This window comes from Marmota marmota, unplaced genomic scaffold, assembly GCF_001458135.2.
Source record: "Marmota marmota marmota unplaced genomic scaffold, marMar, whole genome shotgun sequence".
NCBI classification, from domain to species: domain Eukaryota; kingdom Metazoa; phylum Chordata; class Mammalia; order Rodentia; family Sciuridae; genus Marmota; species Marmota marmota.
The window spans coordinates 9,678,144-9,686,451 of NW_026000206.1; the positions used below are offsets into that span (position 1 = coordinate 9,678,144).

The 8,308-nt window shown below is 48.1% G+C and overlaps 1 long non-coding RNA gene across 1 annotated transcript in view; it reads right to left on the minus strand.

Annotated features, from left to right (window-relative positions):
• LOC107152872 overlaps positions 1-6,767 on the minus strand; it is a 23,864-nt gene extending 17,097 nt beyond the window's left edge. The window contains exon 1 of the long non-coding RNA XR_001504832.2: positions 6,370-6,767. This is a non-coding gene — a long non-coding RNA (uncharacterized LOC107152872). The remainder of the gene's footprint in view (positions 1-6,369) is intronic.
• Between the last annotated feature and the right edge of the window lie 1,541 nt (positions 6,768-8,308).

Consider the following 8,308-nt stretch of genomic DNA (forward strand, 5'->3'; position numbering starts at 1 on the left):
CCGCTCCCACCCCCGCCGAGCTCCCCAGGGGGGCAGACCTTCTGAAAGGGGAAAGGGACATAAATCAGGAAATAAAAAAAATAGTTTCTGCACATTTTCAAAACCCACGTTGCTCTCTCTGAGGTCCTTTTCATTTTAACCAAATCAGGGGGAACTTGTCCTCACCGCGGCGAGGCAGATGGAACGATAAATCACAGGCGCCGTTGACTGCCTGCAGTGCGCTCTCCACAGCTGTCACTTTTTTGTCTCTTTGGTTTTAGCTGACATGGTTTGAGGTCCACTGTGAACCAATCTGGACTTTTTTTTTTTTTTTTTTTTTTACAGTCATATCCATCAAAACGACCAGTGGCCATCAGCCCACTGCGGCCATCGATCTGGAGGCTCCTGCCCCGTGCAGGCCAGAGCAACCCAGCTCCTAGGTGAGGCTGGGGGGAAGCACCTCGTTTTCTCGGATTTTTTCCTTTTTTTTTTCCGCCTCCAGCTACAGCTGTGATTTTCCGAGCAGTCTTGGCTAACGTTATTAAAGTTGCATCAGGATAGATACGGAGCAAAGCAGATAACAGGCACCGCGCACAGGAGCTGGAAAGACGGCGGCCTCGGGTTCCTGTGGTTGTTTTTTAAGTGCACAGAGGCGCCTGCGAAGCTCGGAGTTTCCAACTCGTTGCTTATTTTGCAAAGTAAACAAGCAAATGTTATGTGCATAACCTTAGCTGTCTCGCTAAAGGTCAGCGCGCCCCTGCTCATTTCCCGGGCTGCCTTTTGGGGGCACTCTGATGCCGGGGATTTCCTCCTCGGGTGTTGGGGAAACAAGATGTGCTCTTGCCTAACAAAGACTCAATCTACAAAGGCTGCAAAACAAAAACATTGATTACATTTGAACCGGAGTGCGGAAGTTTGCTTGGGTGTATGAAATACATATAGGCTCTAAATAGCCAGTAGCTGGGGGCCAGGGCCACCCGAAGCCAAGAGATAGGCAGGGGGTACTTCTTGAAGAAGATTACCCTTGGCTTGCCCTACAATAATCCATCAGGACAGGAGCACACCAAAAAATCAGGAGATCCGAGCCTAGGTTAAAATGTGCTCTTTAAAGTTTCCCTTTGAACTGTATTTTCTTCTAAAGCTCCTTCTTATTTCAGTGCCTTTGAAGCACTTTCATATGAGGGCAGATAATTTCACATATGTACACAAGTTTGAACTAAGAAAGAACCCAGCAAGAAAAAAACATTTATATGTGAGAATAGGGAGCTCACAGATACACAATTTAAAAAAAAACGACTGCCTAAAAATCCCCCCTTAGGTCAGGTTAAATTTATTATATTCTTTTATAGTTGAACTCTATGGTTTTGACTTGAGGTGACAGCTGAAATGCACCAGAAACCTTTGGAATTTCAGTACTATATATTACTATGAGGAAGAAAATAAAGTTCTGCCATTAGAAGGTAGGTCCTTGCCTTAAAATGTTTGAGGAAAAAAAATGTTATTTTTTTTTTCTTTCTTGGAGTTTTTTCTTGAAGTAATGCAGAGGCAGAACAGCCAGCTAAACAAAACATAAACAAGGCTGTGAAGCATCTATCCTGCTCTGTTAGAAATTTTCAAATTGCCACAGTGTAATAGGGAAGGACCGTTGTTCATATTTTTAAGTGAAAATGCATAATTTGCTTAATGTGTAGCTTTATCCTTCAGAAGAGTATTTTCTGGGCATGATTTTGAGCCAGGTATATTTGTGCGGAGCTCTATTGACCATTGGTAAAATCCACCAGGACTGAGCATGAATCTTTTTATGCAAGGCTGCCAAGGGCTGTCCCAAGTTCAATTCCAAATGCAATGCAACAGGGACAACTTTTTCCAGAAAAATTCCTCCATGTTGAGAGCCATCCATTCATACAGTTCCTTTTTTAGTTTTCCTATTAAACTCACCTCTGACTTTAGAAAATAGATTAAATATGGAATCCATTCTGGAAATAGTGTCTGTGCCCAGCAGCAGATGTCTTGCTCTGTGTCAGGTGTTTGTAACCCTCCTTACCTTCCAGCAATCACAATAAAGAGTGCCCCTTAAAGCCCTGCCCAGGCCCTTTGCAAATGCCCAAATTACTTCTGAGTGGGCCTGGGCTGAGAAGTGCTCTCTGCTGTATTGTCACTGTTGTCATGTCCTGGAAATATGCCTTGTGGCTGCTGTCACTCTGCAGGTCAGAGGTACCATTCTCTGTGCCATTTCAGGAGTTTTGCCTTCCAAAGAGTCTGTCAGCTTCTGGCCAAACTGCCTGTGTGGTTTGAGGGTAAAGCAGTTTATTTGCACACCAATAGAGACATGGCAACACAAGCTGAAACAAACAAATGAACAAAATACAACCAACAAAAACTAAATGCAAGGCTTAATAAACGAAAGCCACATGTCCGTGTGCTCCCTAGTTCGTATTTAATGGAAATCTGGCAGAAGTTTTCAAAATCCAGAGGCAGAGTCTTGAAGGGCAGATGTCTAGAGCTGCAATATGTACATACGTAAATGCAAAATATTAATTTCCTATTCCTGGGAAAGGCATGATAACAGGTGCTGTTTTCTTTTTCCCCTACTCTCAGAGTAATTTGGCATAAAGTGCTGAAGAAAAGGAGACAGTCTCAAATTCTACCCTAACCATGGAGCCACAGAACCTTCCAGCTGTACGCGCAGCCCATGGGCTGTCCTCCACCAGGACGGTTCAGGAATCTGCTCTTTAGACTGCATGGTGCATTTTTCAAATCATGCAAATTCTTCGAAAAGAAGCAAAACACCTTTGCTGTTTTATTGTTGTGCTGTGTTTGCCTCCTCCCTTCATCTGCATTCCAGGAGCTAAAGAACTGGGGTTGTCGGCTCCAGATGAGGTTGTGTATTTCACTGTGACCAGAAAATATACCCTGATGATATCGGTGAGGGATAAATCCTCCTGTGGTTGTGCTGCTGTTTTATTTCTATTTTGCACTTGACTCCAACCTCTTGTGCAAAAGTGCCAGGGCAACCGAGAGTCACTGGGGTTTGATTTTCCTTGCATTTGTCATCCTGGGGTTGGAACTCCAGCTCAGCTCACTCCTTTAACCAGACCCTTTAGGGCTGCAGCAGGGCTGGAGAGTCTTTCCTTGGAGGGGAGTCTGCTGATCTACAGCACATGCCCCTCTTAGACACTCAATTGGATTTTGCAGAATCCCATCTTTAGATTGGTCGGATTTTGCCTTTATTTTATATGCTAAATTTGCAACAGGAAAAAAAAAGACATCATTTAAATGACTACACTTCTGTCTGACAAGACAAAAGACCTAAAGAGGGACACAGTTTTCCTATTTTAGGTCTTCAAAGGAGTTAAAAAAAAGGGGGGGGATAACATGGATAATATATGTCCTGAAGCTTTTTATCTCATGTCACCTAAATCACTCACATTTATTAGGTATGAATCCTGTAGTGGTGCTTCCAAGCGTGGCACCCAGAAATGGGTGAGTGGTGGTGGGGTTACAGGTAAGTGTTGTCCAGTGTCCAGGATGGGAGGTCAGGGCTGACTGCCGTGCAAGCTGGATTATGCTGATGTGTTGTGGGTGACATCCCCAGTTAACCAGCCACTTGAGCAACCTGTCCAGGTCCAGGAACCACTGCCAGCTCTGCCAATGCTATGGGTGACAGGTGGTGGCCTTTTAAATGTTATTCACAGTGCATCCTCTATTTCCTTTAAAACAGCACCGACAGCTGTGGTCAGTGATTGCATGTCTTTGTTCCAAAGGTTTTCTAAAGAGCACATCAACAGGGTGAGCATGAATTTGCTGAGTGTTTTTCTTCCAGTCTACACAGGTAAGTCACACAACCGGAGAAGCCCTCTTGGTCTGCAAACACTTCTCCTTCCCCAGAATGTTCAAGATCTGTACTTGTGAAGGGAAAGAGCAGGGCACGGGGGCAGCTGGACTCTGAGCAGCATTTGAATATCTTAAGTAGAGAGGGGCTGTGAGCAAAATGAAAGCATGTCATGTGCCCAGGTGACATTTTGTAGCAAACAAGGAAATCGCAATCCAGGAAGTGGTGTATTTTATGCCAACAACAACCTGACAGTTTTCTCTGTAAAGAAAACATGACACTTTTCCAAATATCAGAGGAGGCGTCCACTGCTCCTGGGATCCCTGTCCTGTCACTGAACTGGAAGGTCGCAGTCTGGCTTCATGATTTCTGTGGCTGCACAGTGCAGTGGAGGAGGGTTTGCACGCTAAATGCTGTAGGCTAAGGGAAATCTTTCCCTTCATCTCTGAAAAAAGTGACAGGAGGAAAAAGGTCCTGTGTTGACAGCAGTAACCTCTAGGTTTAAAGGCTCTGCCCTAAGCACCAGCAAGGAAAATCGTCCATGTTAATGCATTGCCGGGTTGTCTCCAATATGCAAGGGACGGGGGTGCCAAGCATGCCCACCCAACCCTGGGGTTCCACTGTGAACCAGGACAGGAGGGAGTCTTATTATGATTGAGAAAAAACATGCTTCATAACAGCCTGGGTCCCCGTGTATCTCCACCTGTACTTGGTGCTGGGGTCGTAATGCCCTCTCTATGCTGTGTCGTCCCCGTGGGAGGAGTAAGCCCAAAAGGGTCATATGCTGACATTCAAGGGAACTTGCTTTCAGGAAACCTTCTCTGTAGAATGGCTTTGAGGTGTCCTGAAGTGCTCGTGGTCATTTTGTCGTTTCCAAAATATGCACACCAGGACACAAACTCCTAGGCACACGCGAGTGGCACACGCCTCCGGATGGGGCAGGTGTGCTTGTCGCCTCGAGAACCTCACATGTCCTAGGAGGACATGGAGAACAAGGGAGGCAGCATTAATAAGGATATGAGCAGACGACGAGGACGCAGTGTGCTTCCCGTTCACAGTGAGGAGATGTGACTTTGAACCCTGATAAATGTTGATGCCTGTTTTTATCTGGTCTCAGCTGTGCTGCTGCAATAAAAAATTCTTTCAACCAATTTCTTTTAAGAGTGGGGTTCCATTTTAATTAGTAGAAAGGCAAAAATGTCACTTGCCATGTCAATACATAATTCTTTGAGCTAAAGTAAAACAGTCTGCTTCCTACAACAAGGAAAAAATAATAAAATCCCAGCTTGAAAGCAGAGAGCATGATTGAAACGGATTTGCTCCCCACACCCCCGACACACCCCTTCCCGGGGTCCCAGGTCCTCCACAGCCTTCCCACACCTTGGACTGTAGCTTATATACTTCCTGTTGCCCCTTTTATAAGCAATAAGAATTTAATAACTGAGGGCAACTCTATAGCAATATTTATATGGGTCAAGTGGCTTAAAAGTATGCAATAAATGTAAAGTTATGAACCACATTGCCCCTTTTTAAATAATGCAATGAGCATGGAGATATTATGTTTCATATTCTGGAAAAAGGTGTTTTGGGCTAAGCGTTTGCGTGCAGCAGACATGAAAAGTTATACCGAGCCTGTAACCAAGTCACTGCTTGCTCAATATGGTGTATTATGTCGAGCTCCTTGTCCTAATCTCAGCCCACAGCAAGAGGGTCCCAGATGGTATCAACAGAACCTTAGCGTTCTCATTAGCAATCAGCAAATTCTCCTGGTGTCTGCTAGTTTCAAATCAAGGCAAGTGCCTCCACTCCTAGTGTGAAGCCCAGTAGGATAATAGAAATAATGTTGCCTAATCAGTGGCGAACACTTGAGATCCCACATCCACTCGGGCTGGAGTAAATTTGGTGAATTTGCAGCTTTAACAAGTACCAGGGGCCCTAGGAACCCCGGGGGCAGGATGGTGGCAAGAGGCAAAAGCTGAGGCCACACGTCTGTGACACAGGAGGCCCCGACTCGCCCGGAAGCCCTCTAGGGCAATCAGGGGAGGTGGTTTCTTCACTGTGGGGAAACTGTGGGAAGCTGGTTTCCTGAGCAAGTCTGAACATAGCCGGGTGCCTGGTGGGGCGTCCTTGTGGGCTCAAGTGGTGGCTTTGTGTTGGCTCTGTGTGGAGTTGGAGGTGTTCCCTAGGTCACCAGCTGGATGGTACTGCCCATGCTCTGGGAGGGAGCCGCTGATGTTCAGGGCGGTCAGCCCTGGAAGCAGCCTGCTCTCCTGTGTGCATTTCAAGGGCAGCTCCAGCACGGGCTCCCGTCTTCCTCCTCACTCTGCCTGTCCTGCGGCCTGCAGAGCCCTATCCCCACTCTCTAATCCATGAGTGGACGCTGCCTGACATGGGCCACACACCCTACGCACAGGCCCTGCAGGATGGATGCCCAGGACTCCCACATTGAGGTGCACTCACTACCAAGAAGTGGGTGTCGTCCCTTGGTTCCCAGCCACTTCTGTCAGTCGCTGCAGGTCACCTGGCCCACCTATGCACTGTACCAAAACTCCACGTACCTGGATCTTATCTCAAGTTGACACCTAGGGAACCAAGATCTCAGGAGCCTCGCACTCCAGCTCAATGAGGGCAGTGTCTGCAATGAAGGAAAGTGTCCCTTTCACTGAAGGAGAAACGATGTGTGACAGGCAGCTTTACAAGGACTGGCTCACAACAGGCAGCTCCAGTGCACAGGCCTTTCCAGAACTGGCTGATAGGCCACCCCCAACCAGCAGGTTCCAGGCACAAGAGGCCTTTCCCAGCACCTCACACCAGCCAGGGAGCAAGTCTGAGAAGAGGTCCAGGAGGGAGGCGAGTTCTCTGAGGGCCATTCATGTCCCCCAGGGGTAAGCAGGTGGCCAACAAGGAGCGTGTGCCTGGCGCCACCTCAATGGGGCCTCAATGTCCTTGCTGCAAGAGGACAACCCAGGTTGCAGGCTTGGGTTTTGAAATGGACATTGACCCCTGGCCTGAGGCCATACTGTGCGTCATCTCCGTGTCAACAAAGGGGACTGTCTATGAGCAGACCAGACACTTGGTAAATGATAAGTGAAGACACTATTAATTCCCCATCTGACCCCTTCTAATAGTCAGCCCTCGGGCAGCCACCCGGCCTCTGTGCCAGAGGAAAAAGCACTAATTTGAGAAGCAGTCTGAGCCTGGCAGAGTCACGGGCTGAGTGTCCAGGTCCCCTACACTCTCCATTTTATTACCCTCCTTATTGCTGGATCACCTGAGGCCAGTACTTCTCCCAGGCAAAGAGGGGTCTCCACTCTGTACAGCATATGATCTGTCTTACTGCCAACTTCTTAACCTGGGCAGGAGGGCAGGAGGGCAAGGGGGCAGGAGAGCAGGAGGGAGGGCCGAACAAAAGGAGGGAAGAGGAATTTAGCTCTTTATCAAAGTTTTTTTTTTTTTTTCCAAGTAGTTTGGATTTGTTTGTTCTGAAGCCACAGCCCTGTCTCAGACTATTATTTTTTATGAGAATTTTCAATACAGTCTTATGGTTAATTTTTAAAAGTTTCATATTTTCTTTTAGTAGGAAAGGCAGGAAATGCTTTATTTGAACTCAACCTACTTCTTCAGGCAGAAACGCCCTGCGAGCTGCTTGTCCATCTGCCGGCAGAGCAGAGAGGGTTGTAATTAGATGATGGGCCCTGGGTACCTCCCCTCGCCTCCCATCATGGCCCTCGCTAGTGAGGGTCCCTGAGTGTGGGGGACTTCTGCAATGTTTCACAGACTGCACTTCTGAAATACCACCCTTCAAGGAGCAAGGCCAGCCCAGTCTGCTCTGGCCCTCCACCCTTGCCATGTGAGAGGCCTTTCAGGGACAGCACCCCCCACCCCCACTTCTGTTAACTGCAATAAGTTCCTCCCCCACTTCACTGGGCGCTCCTTCAAGGCAGGGGTCACAGCACCTCGCCAGCCAACCTGTGTTCAGCAAATGGTGTGCAAATCAGCAGAGGCCCACAATGTACTGCCTACACACAGCGTGGATTTTCTGGGTGTCAGGAGTGACGCTTTCTGTCTTGCTGTTGTCTCCTCGAGCCTCCAGTGTAGTTCCTCCATGGAGTATGGGACTGTGAGGTCCAGCCATCATACTTGATTCTGGAGGGTGGCTTGGTGGAGGCCAGCTGGAGGAGCATGGGAGCTTCCCGCTGCAGGAGCGGCTAAGCTGAGGGGCCCTGCAGGAGGAGGGCTCCTGTCCTCAGCATGGCCAGCTGAAGCTGCCTCCAGCTGCACAGACAGGGCTGGGGAAGCACTCGGCCTGGTCCCTCTCCTGCTCTGCTGCCCACTCCCCAGTGGAACCTGGGCAAGTCATGCCTTTTCTCAGAACCTCAGTATCCCGTGTAGGATGTGGACCAGGACCCTGAAGGGTTACTAGAAAGATGGACTGAGCCAAGATGTGCAGAGGACTCACTCAGATCGTGGCTGGTGGCCGTGTGAATGCTGCTCCTG